Source organism: Mya arenaria, chromosome 6 (genome assembly GCF_026914265.1).
Source record: "Mya arenaria isolate MELC-2E11 chromosome 6, ASM2691426v1".
NCBI classification, from domain to species: domain Eukaryota; kingdom Metazoa; phylum Mollusca; class Bivalvia; order Myida; family Myidae; genus Mya; species Mya arenaria.
This window is the reverse complement of record NC_069127.1, coordinates 31790848-31806699: the sequence shown is the minus strand read 5'-3', so window position 1 is coordinate 31806699 and position 15852 is coordinate 31790848. Positions and strand designations below refer to the sequence as shown.

At 33.8% G+C, this 15852-nt stretch overlaps 1 protein-coding gene and 2 long non-coding RNA genes across 6 annotated transcripts in view; 1 reads left to right on the top strand and 2 right to left on the bottom strand.

Annotated features, from left to right (window-relative positions):
- Positions 1 to 2171, bottom strand: part of LOC128237361 (anoctamin-1-like) — a 47026-nt gene extending 44855 nt beyond the window's left edge. For all 4 annotated transcript variants that reach the window (XM_052952812.1, XM_052952810.1, XM_052952813.1 and 1 more), the window contains exon 1: positions 2062 to 2171. The gene's annotated coding sequence lies outside the window, so the exon portion shown is untranslated. The remainder of the gene's footprint in view (positions 1 to 2061) is intronic.
- Positions 2172 to 2278: 107 nt separating this feature from the next.
- Positions 2279 to 8322, top strand: LOC128237363 (uncharacterized). The gene is made up of 4 exons (XR_008261586.1): positions 2279 to 2412; positions 2798 to 2865; positions 3218 to 3292; positions 3609 to 8322. It is a non-coding gene; the product is annotated as an uncharacterized LOC128237363 (long non-coding RNA).
- Positions 8323 to 8465: 143 nt separating this feature from the next.
- On the bottom strand, positions 8466 to 15407 carry LOC128237362 (uncharacterized). The gene is made up of 3 exons (XR_008261585.1): positions 15140 to 15407; positions 9396 to 9548; positions 8466 to 9219 (listed from the first exon to the last, which is right to left on the bottom strand). It is a non-coding gene; the product is annotated as an uncharacterized LOC128237362 (long non-coding RNA).
- Between the last annotated feature and the right edge of the window lie 445 nt (positions 15408 to 15852).

Here is a 15852-nt window from a genome sequence, read left to right as displayed (position 1 = left end):
TGCTGAACAGAAAGCACCAAAACTTATAGGAATGTTTAAAGTTGCTTATAACATTTTCATTGATAATTATCTGAAACCACATAAGCATACTATAAGTATGTATAAGTGAATGAATGGATGTCCAGTGAAGCAGATCTTGTTTTAAGACGTCTGTGTCGTACAACATTGTTGACATAGCACATGAATAGAAACTTGTGTAAAGACTTAAGTAGCCAGTGCCTATAAAATGGTGTGATGTAACCTTATTATTACCCAGTCAGGTGTGATGTAACCTTATTATCACCCAGGGGCAACTGCACTGAATAAATTAATGTCATTTACGTGTGGATAGATTTTGTACAACATGGGGTATAATAGATAATATATTTTTTTAAATGTTGTGAATTGCCTTTGCATATGAAATTCCTGCATTCAAGGCACCAACTTCCAGGCAGATTCCAAAGTGCCAATCACCAATAAAAGACCAATAATAAAAAAAGTATTATTTTCACAACAAAATGTACTAATGTCTGCCCACCCAATATGATAAATGGAAGAATATAACATGGAATGTGTAAACATGGCTATGCTGAAAAGTTCGCAACTAATAGGGATGCATTTCATCAAAATCTGGCTACTTCAACTCGTTACAGGGATAATGACAGAAATGATCAAAACATTCTAAAATTTGAATTATATAAAAGCGATATTATAACTGTGAAAAAGTTAATCAACAAGCTAGCTGGTGATAATGATGTTCATTAATGTTTTTACATTTTAGCTGAATAAACAGAAAATAAGTCGAAAGTCATCAAAATGGAGGGTTTTTTTCAAGTGGAAAAGTCAAAGATAAGGGCCATAATGTAATCACTGTCAGTGCATATTCACCCAATTCAAACATTCAGTCAAGGAGTCGGTTATTAAATATGCCTACAAATTGATGAATTCAAATACATTGAAGATTTCAAAATGAATCAGGTTAACTTTATTTCATTTTATATTATACAAGAAGATATAAGGTTTCATGTGACACAGCCCAAAGTCCCCTTTCCTAATGCCATTTCCCCACTGACAGACACAATCTTAGCAAAGTTAAGCATATTACAACTGCAGTACTGGTAGGCCATCATAAAGAGTCACCTTTTGAGTGCAAAAGGGGAAAAGTTGATCTGACAATTAGATTCTGCAAAGGCTTTTTCCATTGGTTGGTTCCAATTCACCATATAGATCACAATTTTTCACAAAAACGAAACAGTTACTGTTGGTGACAGAAATTTATATAGTTAAATAATAAAATACATTATTTTGCCATTGCGATTAATACCAGGACTTATATTTGGAACGTTTGTTATTAAGTTAATGGCAAAAAGTTCATTCATAAAGAGCATTTTTATTTTTATGATGTACTTTTATCAACAAATACAATTCTTTGCAAATCATTTGTTCTCTAAATACTTCTTATAATTTACAAATTTATTACAAGTAGAAATCATATTCTATCAAGGTTGAAATTATCATTGTACATTGAAAGATTTTTTTACGATTTTTTATATGGCAATGAATTTTTGATACGGCAAATACTTCACTAAGATAGGGATTGGAAGAATCCTTTATACTAGCGGGTATTTAGATTAGTCATTCTAAAATGCCTGGACAAATATCATAAAAAAATGAAGCCTTGACGGCATTTTAGAATGACTTGTATTTAAATGTACCATGCTAGCATATGAATTCCTATTGCATTTGAATTCCTATTGCATATGAATTCCTAAGTCATTCTAAAATGCCGTCCAGGCTTTTTTTTAAATGATGGCTAAACATCATTAAAAAAAACCTGGACCGCATTTTAGAACGACAAATGAATTCCTATCATGATGATGAACTGTTAACACAATCATAAAATAATTAATTTCGATAAAACATTCACTCTTAAAAATCTGTTTGTTTTTTATTTAAAAAAAGTAAGCAGATATTGAGATAAGGTAACGTCTAACGGGACAGATTTAGGCCAGTGGAGAGGTACACTTTTTTGGCCTAATGTAGATTATCATAAAATAAGTTGTTTGAACAACAATCAAATACCTTTATCACAGTTTAATCATTTAAACAGTTACACAAGATATAATTTATATCGTACGGCGACAAGGTTGACAATGGTCGACGTTATATTCTATACACGCTCACAGTCTGACCATTGGAATCTATACAGCCTTAAATTTTTCCGTAAAGTAAACCAGGAAACTGTTGACTGTGACCATTTCAACTAGTTTTATTTCCGGATAGCACTTTAAGCTCCCGTTTTAGTATAATAACTCTTTTAAGGATTATAACTTGGACTTCCAATATGTCGACATTGATAAACAGCCTCAAGTCAACTTTGTAAGAGCCCCGTCACCATGATGTGTCGCTGTGGTACGAAAGGATTGGGATCAAGTATGCTATCAGTAAAAGATACATGATTTTACTTTGACGTTTGAAATATCAACGACGAATATTTGAATGATATTTTATGTATGTTTGGTTCATAATGGTACTTTGTCAAGTGTTTGTGGTTATAAATGACTGGTGCATAACATTCTAAACGCAATGTCAGATTCTAATTGAGAGAATTGCTCCCATTTGTCCTAATTTTATTTTCATCAATTGTGGCAATGAAAGCAGATCAGATGCATAGTTAAGATTTTCCTTTTCTTTTTGTAATATATCTTGAAGAATATCAAAGACTGTGGGAACTGAAAGGTTTTATACAAAGACTTACAGTCATAGTTGATAATGACAAAGTTATCAAGTATATTGCATTATTCAAATATAATTTCAGGTTATGCAGATTGTTGAGAGCAATATGATGAGGGAAGGCAGGAAAGAGTACCTGAGTCTTATAGTCTGGTAATGTTAACAAGAAATGTTTAAAACACCTTCTTTTTTAATCATGATTTTCCAATATGACATCAGGTGTATCGGATCCTAAAATTGGACTTTTCTCTTTATTGGATTTTTAGGAATATTTAACTGCTTCAGACTTTGAATTATTTATCATGACAGTAAAGCAAACCACAAAGTATGTTTTAATATATTTTGCCTAATACTATCGTACAGGCCATCCATATAGCATACTTTTGTTGTAAAAAAAAATTCTTAATATTTGCACAATAGGTTTTAAGACTTTGATTTTTTGAAGGTGATCAACAAAAGAAAGATTTTTCAAAGAATTTTCTTTTATATTATGATTTAATTACAGTATGTACTCATGGCAAAATGGTGTTCGAGTGGTGGCGAATAAGGATTTGCTTGCAGCATTGAAGAACAATAATATGTATGTTGTATTTGTTTTCTTCTATATATGTGAATACTGTGTTAAACTTTAAATCTTGCCATGAAATAAGTATCATGTATTCCAATTTCAATTTGCCAGTACTATCATATCATAATCCTAAAAGATCCTCTACAACTAAACTTTATGCAAAAATGTTTTTTATACATTTGAAATTCTTGTAATTTCCTGCTAACAGCATTTATTCCTGTATTGCATATAAACTGTTAAATGCCCAAGATTGCCAAAAAAATTTGCTAACTGCTGATCTTTGATAAATGGGGATGCTTTTAATCTATATCTTTATTTATTTTTTCAGGCAAAGAACAGAAAGAAAGGTTCTCTTAACATAGAAAGTAAAGAAATAATGAAGTTCACACTACAGTTGACAATCTGGATGTGTTTCCTTTGTTATTTGAACATGATTTATTTTAACTTAGGCCAGAGTTTTTTTATCTTTAGATTTACGGGAGATTTTTCAAAAAGTTGGGTAAGGAGGAGGAAATAAAAATAAAAATAAAATGCATAAAATGTCCCGAAGGAGAAATAAATAAAAATAAAACAGATTTTTCTTCGATTTTTTTTATTTTTTAAATCTTCTTATATCATAAAGACAAAACACACCTTACTTGTGTCAGTTTTTTCATAGGCTGAACAAAGGGTGAAAGATCACCATACAGTTTCAAAAGCATAATTAAAGATCCTTTTAAAGACTGAAAATATTGACCTTAACACAGTTCAAGCGCTTATTGAAATTAATGCACCAATCAATTGTAACCACGGCCCCTCAGGTCCGTGGAATAGCGGGGACTTTGACTTTCGGTCAAGCCAACTCCGGGTAAAATCCTCGCCCTGCGGGAACGAACTGATGGTAAAATCCCTGCCAAATGCCCCCGCACCCCAGGGACCCTACGTAAGGCCCATTCCCCGCTATATTTTGCGCGAAGACAAAACCACCGCATTCACCCAGCTGCGGGGCCACCTGGAAGGTAAAAACATGGCCCATTTCCCCGGCTATCCCCGGACCTGGGGTCGGGGGGTGGGGGTGCTGTGGTTACAATTGACTAGTGCATAATTGTTAAGTATATATTTGTTCAAATGCATCTATGCATTTATGCATACATGTGATGCATGTATTATCAACCCATTGATTTTATGAAACATGTCAGTGTAATAAAGAAGTTGAAATGGCCATTTCTAACCTGTTGCCCACAATATAAGCATTTCCTTTTAATAGTGAAGTGATCAAACATTGAACAAAGTTTAAGACACGGAAAGGAGGTCAAATGGTTTTTTATGTCTTTAACATATAGCACCGTGACCATTTACTGTAATGTGGTTTTCATATAGAAATATTACCAAATAAAGTCTAAGCCCTGATGGATATACCTATTCATTTCAAAGTTTGACAGGGCTTACGGAAGCATAAACAGTCAAAATCTGTAAACTACATTAATTTTATATACTTCACCAAAGAAAATGAGCATTAAAATAAACTTGCCAAGTGTAATATATTTCAAAATATCTGGTTAAAAACTGATTTTAGAATTGATCCTGAACAATATCCTTCTAATTCCAGCTATTGGGATGCCCTTTGACACATGAGCAACTGATCAGTTTGACTTCTTGCACTGACTGCCAAATATTATCTTATGTTCCATTTTTTTCTGTCTGGTCGGAACAAACACAATGTTATTATTAGCTCATTTTCAGTATTTTATAAATTCTTATTATTTATTAAACAAATTAACAACTACAAACGTAAGAAGATACCTTGTGTTTTTCGCTTCAAATATGTGACCGTGAGGCAGTGTGTTCAATGCTCCTCAGAGTCAAATTCAGAAATATATATCTATTTTGACTATGATGAACACGATATCATTTTGCGGTTTGTGTTTGTCAGAAGCTTTGCATATTTGCGCTGTAATCCAATTCATCCTTTTTAATATACGACGTGCGTCAACGACTTTTTTATTTACAAACACAACCCACAAATTTCTGTCTCCTTATTTTGACCGGAAGTTGCGCAATCATTCCACGAATCGCGAACAACATACTAGATCTACAAAAAATGACAATATACACGCCTTAAGTTAAGTTATCGACGGTTTGATTTAAATAAAGTAACATAAATATCGGAACGTCTTGGTAGTAAAACCTTTCTATAAAGCTGCAGATATTGCGAAAAATAAGTGATATGACATTGACTCGCTTCTTACACTTTTGACAGGACGTTGTTATGGTTACGGGTACCTGTTCTGTTTCCCGCGTATTTCCGACTGGTTTACGTATTATTGAAGTAAAAAGACCGATAATGAATGACAATTAGTACACCAGTTGCTTCTGAGATATGGGTTATAGAACACTAATTTTATTTTATTCGTAACATTGGATCAACGTTCGTCGGAAAAAATAAAACTAGGAAATTTTATTTTATTTTTATTTGGGTTTTGCAATATTTAGGTACGGCGCTCCCGTAAATCTAAAGATATGAAAACTCTGGCCTTACATAGCAAGTATGCACTACAATAATGAATATCTATATTAATAGTAATGATATTCTATTAAACATGGATATGGAAAAAATATTCTTTGACAGTGCAAGATAAGATAAATCCAAACATAGTGAAAGTCTTCAGTTAACTTGGATGTGTTCCATTTGTTTCATCCACATACTTGAAATTTGTCTTGTAACTACATGTATTTTTATGAGGTTAAGTGGTGAGTAATCAACCTTTATCATAACATTTTCTTATTTGGGGATAGTATGTATTTATGTTGACACTGTGTACCTTCATTCTCTTCATTTTTCTGTACAAAACAAGACCAAATGTGTCATTTTAGTTTAACCATTTTAAACTGTATTTATTATACTCTTCATTGAATACCCATTCGTATATTATCAAACATTTTAACAAATTTAAATTTGTTATTTTGATTATATTGTATTGGTGTCATAGGGTACATGTACATGTCCATTCCTAGCCTTCAAGATAGAACAGATATATTCTTTGTTGTAAAATGTGTTTTTTATGCATATATATACATATAGAGTGGCTACAGAGAACTCAACATTTTTCTTACAAAATATCTAAGAGTTTCCCTGCATGTGATTGCTACATTCAGTGTACCTCATGTTATATAATACATTATATATGATCAATAAAACAGATTAAGAACCAAAGCTGTTGCTAAATACTTTTTAAAACCTGTATATTTACAAGACAATACTGAGACTGTATAGACACCAATGTTTGTCCTAACTTGAAGATGTATTGATTCCAATGATTGCCTTGAGTTGAGGCTGTGTAGATTCCAATGTTTGTCTTAAGCTGAGCCTGTATAGATTCTAATGTTTGTCTTCAGTTGAGGCTGTATAGATTCCAATGTTTATCTTAAGGTGAGGCTGTATAGATTCCAATGTTTATCTTAAGGTGAGGCTGTATAGATTCCAATGTTTATCTTAAGGTGAGGCTGTATAGATTCCAATGTTTATCTTAAGGTGAGGCTGTATAGATTCCAATGTTTATCTTAAGGTGAGGCTTTATAGATTCCAATGTATGTCTTCAGTTGAGGCTGTATATATTCCAATGTTTGTCTTAAGCTGAGGCTGTATAGATTCTAATGTTTGTGTTCAGTTGAGGCTGTATAGATTCCAATGTATGTCTAAAGTTGAGGCTGTATTGATTCTAATATTTGCCTTCAGTTGAGGCTGTATAGATTCCAATGTATGTCTAAAGTTGAGGCTGTATTGATTCTAATATTTGCCTTCAGTTGAGGCTGTATAGATTCCAATGTATGTCTAAAGTTGAGGCTGTATTGATTCTAATATTTGCCTTCAGTTGAGGCTATATAGATTCTAATGTTTGTCTTCAGTTGAGGCTGTATAACGTTTGTCCAAATTTTAGGCTGTATTGAATCCAAGATCTCTCGAATTTGTAACTTATTAGGTTCCAATACCTGTCTTAATATAAACTGTATACGGTCCAATGTTAGTGCTACGTTGGAGTTGAAAAGAGTCCATTGTCTGTCCTACGGTGTAGCTGTATCGATTCCAATGTTTATAGAACTTAGGAACAGTGAGATATAATTGTTTATTTCCTCGAAAAGTATTTATTTTATTTAAAATTGTCATCTTTTCTTAATTATTATCTGAAATCTCAACAAGAGCACCGCGAAACGGAGCATTATACGCCCGAAGAAGATTCGGCTTGAGGTCTTTAATAAACATTTAGGCTATAAATGCTAGTATACTGCTTACTAGGTGTGAAGTGTTTACAACAAAGGCTTAAACTTCCAATATTGAAACTTTAATGATACTTAAGTTAGCAGTGCCTGGCCTGGACATGGAATTGCTTACGTCCCCCCCATGGTGATTCTAGTGTTTGAGGTATGGACCTGGAAATTGCGCGCGACACATCCTTTTAATGTAATGATGCTTTGTATAAAGTTATTTGAAAATGACTTTATTAGTGACCAAGTTGTGGCACGGACACGGATTTGCTAACGCACCCGCATGGTGATTCTAGTCTTTGAGGTATGGACCTGGAAATTGCGCGCGACACATCCTTTTAATGTAGTGATGATTTGTATAAAGTTATTTGAAAATCGCTTTATTAGTTACCAAGTTATGGCCCGGACACGGAAGTGCTGACGCCCCCCCAGTGAAATGAGCCTTTGAGGTACGGACCTGGAAAGCATGCTTGACAAATCCTTTTAATGCAGAGATGATTTGTATAAAGTTATTTGAAAATTGCTTTAGTGGTAACCCAGTTATGGCCTGGACATGGAATTGCTAACATCCCCCCCCCCATGGTGATTCTAGTGTTTGAGGTATGGACCTGGAAATTGCGCGCGACACATCCTTTTAATGTAATGATGCTTTGTATAAAGTTATTTGAAAATGACTTTATTAGTGACCAAGTTGTGGCACGGACACGGATTTGGTAACGCACCCCATGGTGATTCTAGTCTTTGAGGTATGGACCTGGAAATTGCGCGCGACACATCCTTTTAATGTAGTGATGATTTGTATAAAGTTATTTGAAAATCGCTTTATTAGTTACCAAGTTATGGCCCGGACAAAGAATTACTAACGGACGGACAGACAGACGGACAGACGATGGAGGCCATAACATAATACGACCCTTCGGGCGTATAAAAAATGTGGATAAAGAAATTTTCATATATTTTACGACATTTCAATGGGGGTGTATAGATTCCAGTAATCAGACCGTGAACGTGTATAGAATATAACGTCGACTGTTGAGACAATGAAGGGTAGCACTCAACACTTCTTACAAGTAGACGCCCTTCCGGTCTGATAACAGCAGCAACACCAACAAAGACAACAACAAAAACAAGAACACAAACAACAAAAAAACAAAAAAATAATAATAATCATCCTAATAATAATAATAGTAATAATGGCTGTCACACTATTTAACCCCTTGAAGGGCTAGACTAAGACCCCCCCCACATAAATCAACTTTTCAACCCCTAATAGATGAACACTTTTCAGCACCTAATTTCTCACCTTTTAAAGTTATTAACTGCGTTTACAATACTAAAATTGTTCTTTTTAATACGTAAATTCAGAAAAAATACACATGGAGATAAATAAAAAAATGTATGTCTGATCAATTAGCTGTTTAGACCGTCTTAGCCATAAATCTCCCCTATCTCCGAATGGAAATCCTCGCAAAAGATATCATGCACGTGTCGTACTGCTACAACAACTCTTGTTTGCGTGTGTCCATGTCTGAGTATACCTCACGCCTTTTTCGTTTAACACTACCAGCTTTGCCTGGAGTGGAAAGAGCTTCGCCGCGTGGAAAGAGCTTCGCCGCGTCCCTTCAGTAGAACCAAAGCGAAACGTTAAAGCCGGAGTTTTTCTCGACCTGCCCTCGAATTCATGCGTCGGTGCAATTCTAGATAAAAAAGAAATATAAATAATGTATATTTTAAATATGCATTTGTTTTTTTAAATGAACGATAATGGTAAAAGTAAGCATTGACCCAATGTGCACGTTAAATTAAGCTTAAATATAAAATTTATACATACTATGTATATTATTATTTATGTCGTTTAAATATAAAAACTAACCTTCGTTAACGCTGTTTGTCCGGACTTTTTCATGCAGACAGATCACCCGTCAAGTGAGTTATCAAGCCACTCGTCGCACACGTACTCGAACAGTTCCCGCAGCTTCTGAGAGCTGGCATCTGATGAGCGGTCCTGATGAACGCCTTGTGGACACTTTAAAAGAACGCAAAGTTGCTGAGGTAACAAAAACGTATTCCACAATATCCTAAGTTTTTGCTACACAGATCTTTTCCGAAGCGGGAAGATATAATCACACACCAAAAATATGAAATACTGTGTACATCATGTTATAATATTTCATTGAAACAGACTATCCTTTTTCTTTTAGAATGTCCAATAAACAATACACTTAAATGAGTTTAAATTCAAATACAATTCTTCATAATCATTCAAAATGTCTATATTTAGCAGACAAAGTTTTAAGTTTAGTTTCAAAGTTTATTTCCTTATATTCAATGAAAACACAGTTAACGGAGAAGAGGAAATTAAAAATATAATGTATAACGAGGCTTTATACAGGTACGTAATAAATACTAAAGTATTCACACAACATTATGAGTATAAATGTACATTGAGTATACAAATTATGTTAAAGTGATCCGATATAAATCATACATTGAGTTTCAAATGCTGTCAAATTACAAATATAATTTTAACAATAACATATTTATTTTAAGATGGTAATTTTACACAGTTGTATAGTCTAACAATACATATAAACACAGTCCAGTATTCAATAAAGTCAACATCTTAGTTACAATGTGGTCATCTATTTAAAACGAATAAAATAAAGTCAATCAACGAAGACAATACATTTTACATGGATTCTGAATAACATTTGTATGTACATAATATCTGTTGGTAATTAAATATATTTTAAAGTCGGTGATGTTCAATAAAAAAGAAATGTATAACAGCTATAAACCTATTTAAAATTGAAAGTTATACCAGTATTAATTTCACACAAAAAATAGTCACATTAACTAGCGGTCGTACGCATAATTAATGTTTATGGAGATTATTTTCTGGCATCTTTAAATTAAACAAACTGCGTATGTTCAGTAAATATTTCTTGCATTTTTATTTCTGCAGATTGCTTATCTTCAGGTAAAAGCAAAAAGAGTCTGCTATAATAAGTTAATGAGAGTTCAATGCGCTGTGTTTTACATAAATGTTTATGATACTACATGTATAATTTTATATGACACTAATTTTGGACAATATTGCAATATCCTTTGAAGTTGATCGTAAATTTCAATTTTCATTATTCGAGAAATTAATCAGATCTTTCATATATTCAGGTCATTGGTTGCTTTTAAAATGCTTCATGATGCAAAATAATGCCTGTATCTAGGAGTAGGATTAATTATTGGTCGAAGATGGTAGTTGATTCGGTTATCAAAAGTCAAGCAAGCCAAAAACATTATAATAGATCACATTTTATCAATTATAGATATGCTGATCACGAATAAAAAAATTTAATACGGCAAAGAATTCTTGCCAAGGGATTCGTAGAAACCCTAAAATTGTATGATTGTTTAAACTAATGCTTAGAGGGGGGGGGGGGGGGGGGGGGGTACCGAATTAAGACATACAATGTTAAGGTTTGTATCAGAGCATGAACGGGTAGAATTTAGACTGGGTACCCGTTCATCAATTATTCGCGGGTATCTGGGTACCCATATATGCATTTCAAACCGCAGAATAAACCCGTCATTTACTAGTAAATTTAATTACACTATTTGAAGTAGCGCAAAGTAACCATGACGTCTACAATAATAAAGTACTATTGAGTTTTTATCGTTTGTCAAATGACAAGACGAAATGCCTTCTCTTTTCAATTCAAACCGGTGGCGGAACTTCAACTATGAAAAAGCACGTGAAAAGAAACATCCATTCCATTCATTTCAACCTGCATCAGGCGACAAGATGGTAATGTCATATTGGTCGGGTACTAAAAAGCTACCCATGCATTCGCAACGTGACCACCCGATGACCAAGGCATTTTAAATTATACAAAAAATAAGTTAAAATATCTTTGTGTATATTTATCATCGATTGCAGGAACATTCCAAACCTATATCGCAAATTACTTTCAACCATATTTTATTAAAAAGGTTTTGGGTAACAGGCAGTAGAGACAAACAAATAGTTAAACAAATTGACGCAGCAAACCTATAAAAAAATATTATCACGAGTGGCGAAGTAGACATATAGTTTTTTATGATCACGAGTGAAATAAAAAAAAAATTCTAAATACCTCGTGTTATGTTTTAATAAGTGTTATCTACGCCGTTATTTAGATGCAAATACGCGGTGTCGTAGAAACTGAAACCGATGATTTTTGGCCAATTGTGGACACATAACTCGTCTAAGATGTATAAAAACTAATTGGATACAATGAAAAGTGCGATGATACCAATAACTTGATGATGCACTTTATTGGAAGAAAAACGAAAACTTTTGGTAAAAATATCCAAGGTTAAATTGAATCAATAGTGTTTTTGTATCTAAAGTTTATATTAGTGGGCAAGGGGTTAAAACCGTCTTGGAGGCTTTCTGTGTTCTTACGTATATGATACTTTTTCACCATCCCTCACAGATACTTCTATCCATTCGTATAGATTTTTAGACACCTCTCTTTGAAATGGCCAAACACCATACAGCAAAGCATTTTAGTTGTTACAATAAATGTATTATAATATAAAATTGATATCAGCAGACTGACGCCAAAAACGGGAGGCGGAAAAGTATTTTTGATTCCCTAAAATATGACAACTAACACAATTTTGATGAACCATTATTTCCTAACAAACATCGAAAAATATTTTATTATTTTGACATGTATGTTATTTTACCATTTCATGCATTTATTATTATTAATTATTGCATGGAAAGTAGAGAGATAACTGTCATATAAACCCAAAAGTTTGCATTATGATAGACAATCTCGCAGATTTTAACAAAACTGAGACACATTCGTATACGAACTGGCAGAGCTGGTTTTCGATCCGTCCTTAGAGCTATTGTTCGTTCGCGTGGTCGTGCATGGTACGAGATCATACATATTGTCTGTCGAACATGCGTACATGTATATGTATGATGTATGAGAACTGTCAACCCTTGTATCTACCCCCCCCCCCAACTTAAGTTTAACCATAAATTGGCATTTTATTAAACGTACTCTCTTCCAATACTATTTTCCCCTTCCCTCAGTCCATGCACATATCCTCCCTTTTCCAAATCTCTCTTTTTTCCTTCATTTGTTCACCGGGATTTTGATAGGTCTGGAGAAGCCGCCACCCAGGCAAAAAACCTGGCAGGATATTTTTCGTCAAAGGGTTTAATTGCATAGAATACTTCTAATAAAATGGATTTTTACGTGTTTGTCTGCTCTTTCGTTGAGATAAAGATGTGATTTATAATTTTATACCTCCCTGTTCGGTTTTTACGGATCACGAGATACAAGTTGTTTACTGCTTCATAAAATTGCGCATGCACATTCGACCGGTGCGGGGTCATACACATTCGGAGCTCCTCGGCCATTTAAAAAATATATATAATAATTTGTTAAAAATTAATGAGTTATGAGTGGATTTCACGTCTGAAAAAGTGGATTTCACTTGTCAAAATGTGGATTTCACTTCGATATCCGATCTTTTTTCAAAATAGGTCTACAACTTTCTTATTTATGGATCAGTTTAAATAAAATTTCTAATATAAATCCATTATGAAGCCTTTTCAATTATTTGTTTAACAAAAAAATAATTTATAAAAAATAAATGAGTTATGAGTCGATTTCACGTCTGAAAAGTGGATTTCACTTGTCAAGATGTGGATTTCACTTCGATTTCCGATCTTTTTATGCCCCCAAAGGTGGGCACATTAAAATCGCACCGTCCGTCCGTCTGTCCGTCCGTCCGACTCAATAACTCAGAATATTATGATCAGATTTTAAAATAACTTGCCACATGTGTTCGGCATACCAAGACGACGTGTCACGTGCAAGAACCGCGTCCTTACCTCTAAGGTCAAGGTCACACTAAGGTCTTTATTCCCAAAAGAATGCTGCATTTAAGGACATAGAGTATAGGTTGTCGTGTCCGGGCTGTAACTTTCCCTTCTATGGACAGATTTTAAAATTATTTGCCACATGTGTTCAGCATACCAAGACGACGTGTCGCATGCAAGAACCGTGTCCCTACCTCTAAGGTCAAGGTCACACTTAGGTGTTTATTCACAATGGAATGCTGCATATAAGGACATAGAGTATAGGTTGTCGTGTCCGGGCTGTAACTTTCCCTTGTATGGACAGATTTTAAAAGAACTTGCCACATGTGTTCGGCATACCAAGACGACGTGTCGCGTGCAAGACCCGTGTCCCTACCTCTTAGGTCAAGGTCACACTTAGTGTTTATTCACAATGGCATGCTGCATATAAGGACATAGAGTATAGGTTGTTGTGTCCAGGCTGTAACTTTCCCTTGTATGGACAGATTTTAAAATAACTTGCCACATGTGTTCGGCATACCAAGATGATGTGTCGCTTGCAAGAAACGTGTCCCTACCTCTAAGGTCAAGGTCACACTTAGGTGTTTATTCACAATGGAATGCTGCATATAAGGACATAGAGTATAGGTTGTCGTGTCCGGGCTGTTACTTTCCCTTGTATGGACAGATTTTAAAATAACTTGCCACATGTGTTTGGATTACGAAGACGATGTGTCGGGTGCAAGACCCATGTCCCTACGTTTAAGGTCAAGGTCACACTTAGTGTTTATTCACAATGGAGTGCTGCATATAAGGATACAGAGTATTGGTTGTTCTGTCCGGGCTGTAACTTTTTCTTATATGGACAGATTTTAAAATTACTTGCCACATGTGTTCGACATACCAAGACGACGTGTCATGTGCAAGATCCATGTCCCTACATTCTAAGGTGAAAGATACACTTTGTGTTTATTCACAATGGAATGCTGAATATAAGGACATAAGAATGTAGGTTGTCAAGTATGGGTGGTATTTTTTATGTTCAGAGGCAATTTAAAATAACTTGCAATATGTATTTGTTTGATCTTTAACTTTTCATGTACTGACCTTGTTCATAGGTCAATGTCACATTCGGGGGAATTCGTCACATACTGTGACAGCTCTTGTTTCAAAATAGGTCTACAACTTTCTTATTTTTGGATCAATTTGAATAAAATTTAAAATATAAACCCATTATGAAGCCTTTTCACTTATTTGTTTAACAAAAAATTAATTAGTTAAAAATAAATGAGTTATGAGTGGATTTCACGTCTGAAAAAGTGGATTTCACTTGTCAAGATGTGGATTTCACTTCGATTTCCGATCTTTTTTCAAAATAGGTCTACAACTTTCTTATTTTTGGATCAATTTGAATAAAATTTGAAATATAAACCCATTATGAAGCCTTTTGAATTATTTAACAAAAAAAAAATAATTTATAAAAAATAAATGAGTTATAAGAGGATTTCACGTCTCAAAAAGTGGATTTCACTTGTCAAAATGTGGATTTAGTCCAAAATTATAGACTCCAATCCCTAACGTCTAAACGGGAATGTGCAAAAAACGGGGGTGTTTTAAAAATATTGAAATTGTTTTAAGTGAAGGTATTTTATGGTTGAAATTGATCATAAAGAGTTAAATTAATATTTTACCATGTAAGTGAAATGTTATTTTGCACTAAACAAGCATTTAATGCATTAAAACAAGTTGATTACCTTTCCAATAAAACGAAAGTTGACTGACACAGGTAACAATTATGCGAAGGGGAACAACTCGATACAATCCCTGAAGCCTTGCAGGTGCCCTTCATGTATACAATCGTTATGTTTTGACAGAATGAAATGAAGAAAAGCCGTCAAACTCATAATCATCAGTTGGATATTTATTTTTTGTGTACGGAACTAATATAAAATAACATTATCTGGTAATATTTCTTGTTTTTATGATATTTTATAGACTCTATATACTCCTACGGTCAAAACGTCCCCATTTTGGTCAAAACGCCCCCACCTAAAGTCAAAACGTCCCCATTAGCTGGTCAAAACGTCCCCACCAGAATTATTGTTTTATATATATAATTATATAAATGTTAAAATAAAACTAATAAAAGAATTATGTTTCATATTTCAGCAAAACATGTGATCGCGATATAGTCAAGGGCGACACAACAGGCCATTATCATGGGCGACACACCAGGCTCTGTTCTTTTTTTGTATTATATATGAAATAAACGATTTATTTACTTTGTTTGTTTTTTCTTTTAATTTCTTTGATGTACCTTAATAAAATAAGTAATAAATAATATGTACCTTATTGATAATTATGTATCATTCAATGAAAGTAGCCGATGTGTTTGATGTACGTAATTGGATTAAATTAAAGAAGTGTGATTTATCTATTAATGTTAAATGACGTTGAAAATTACTGC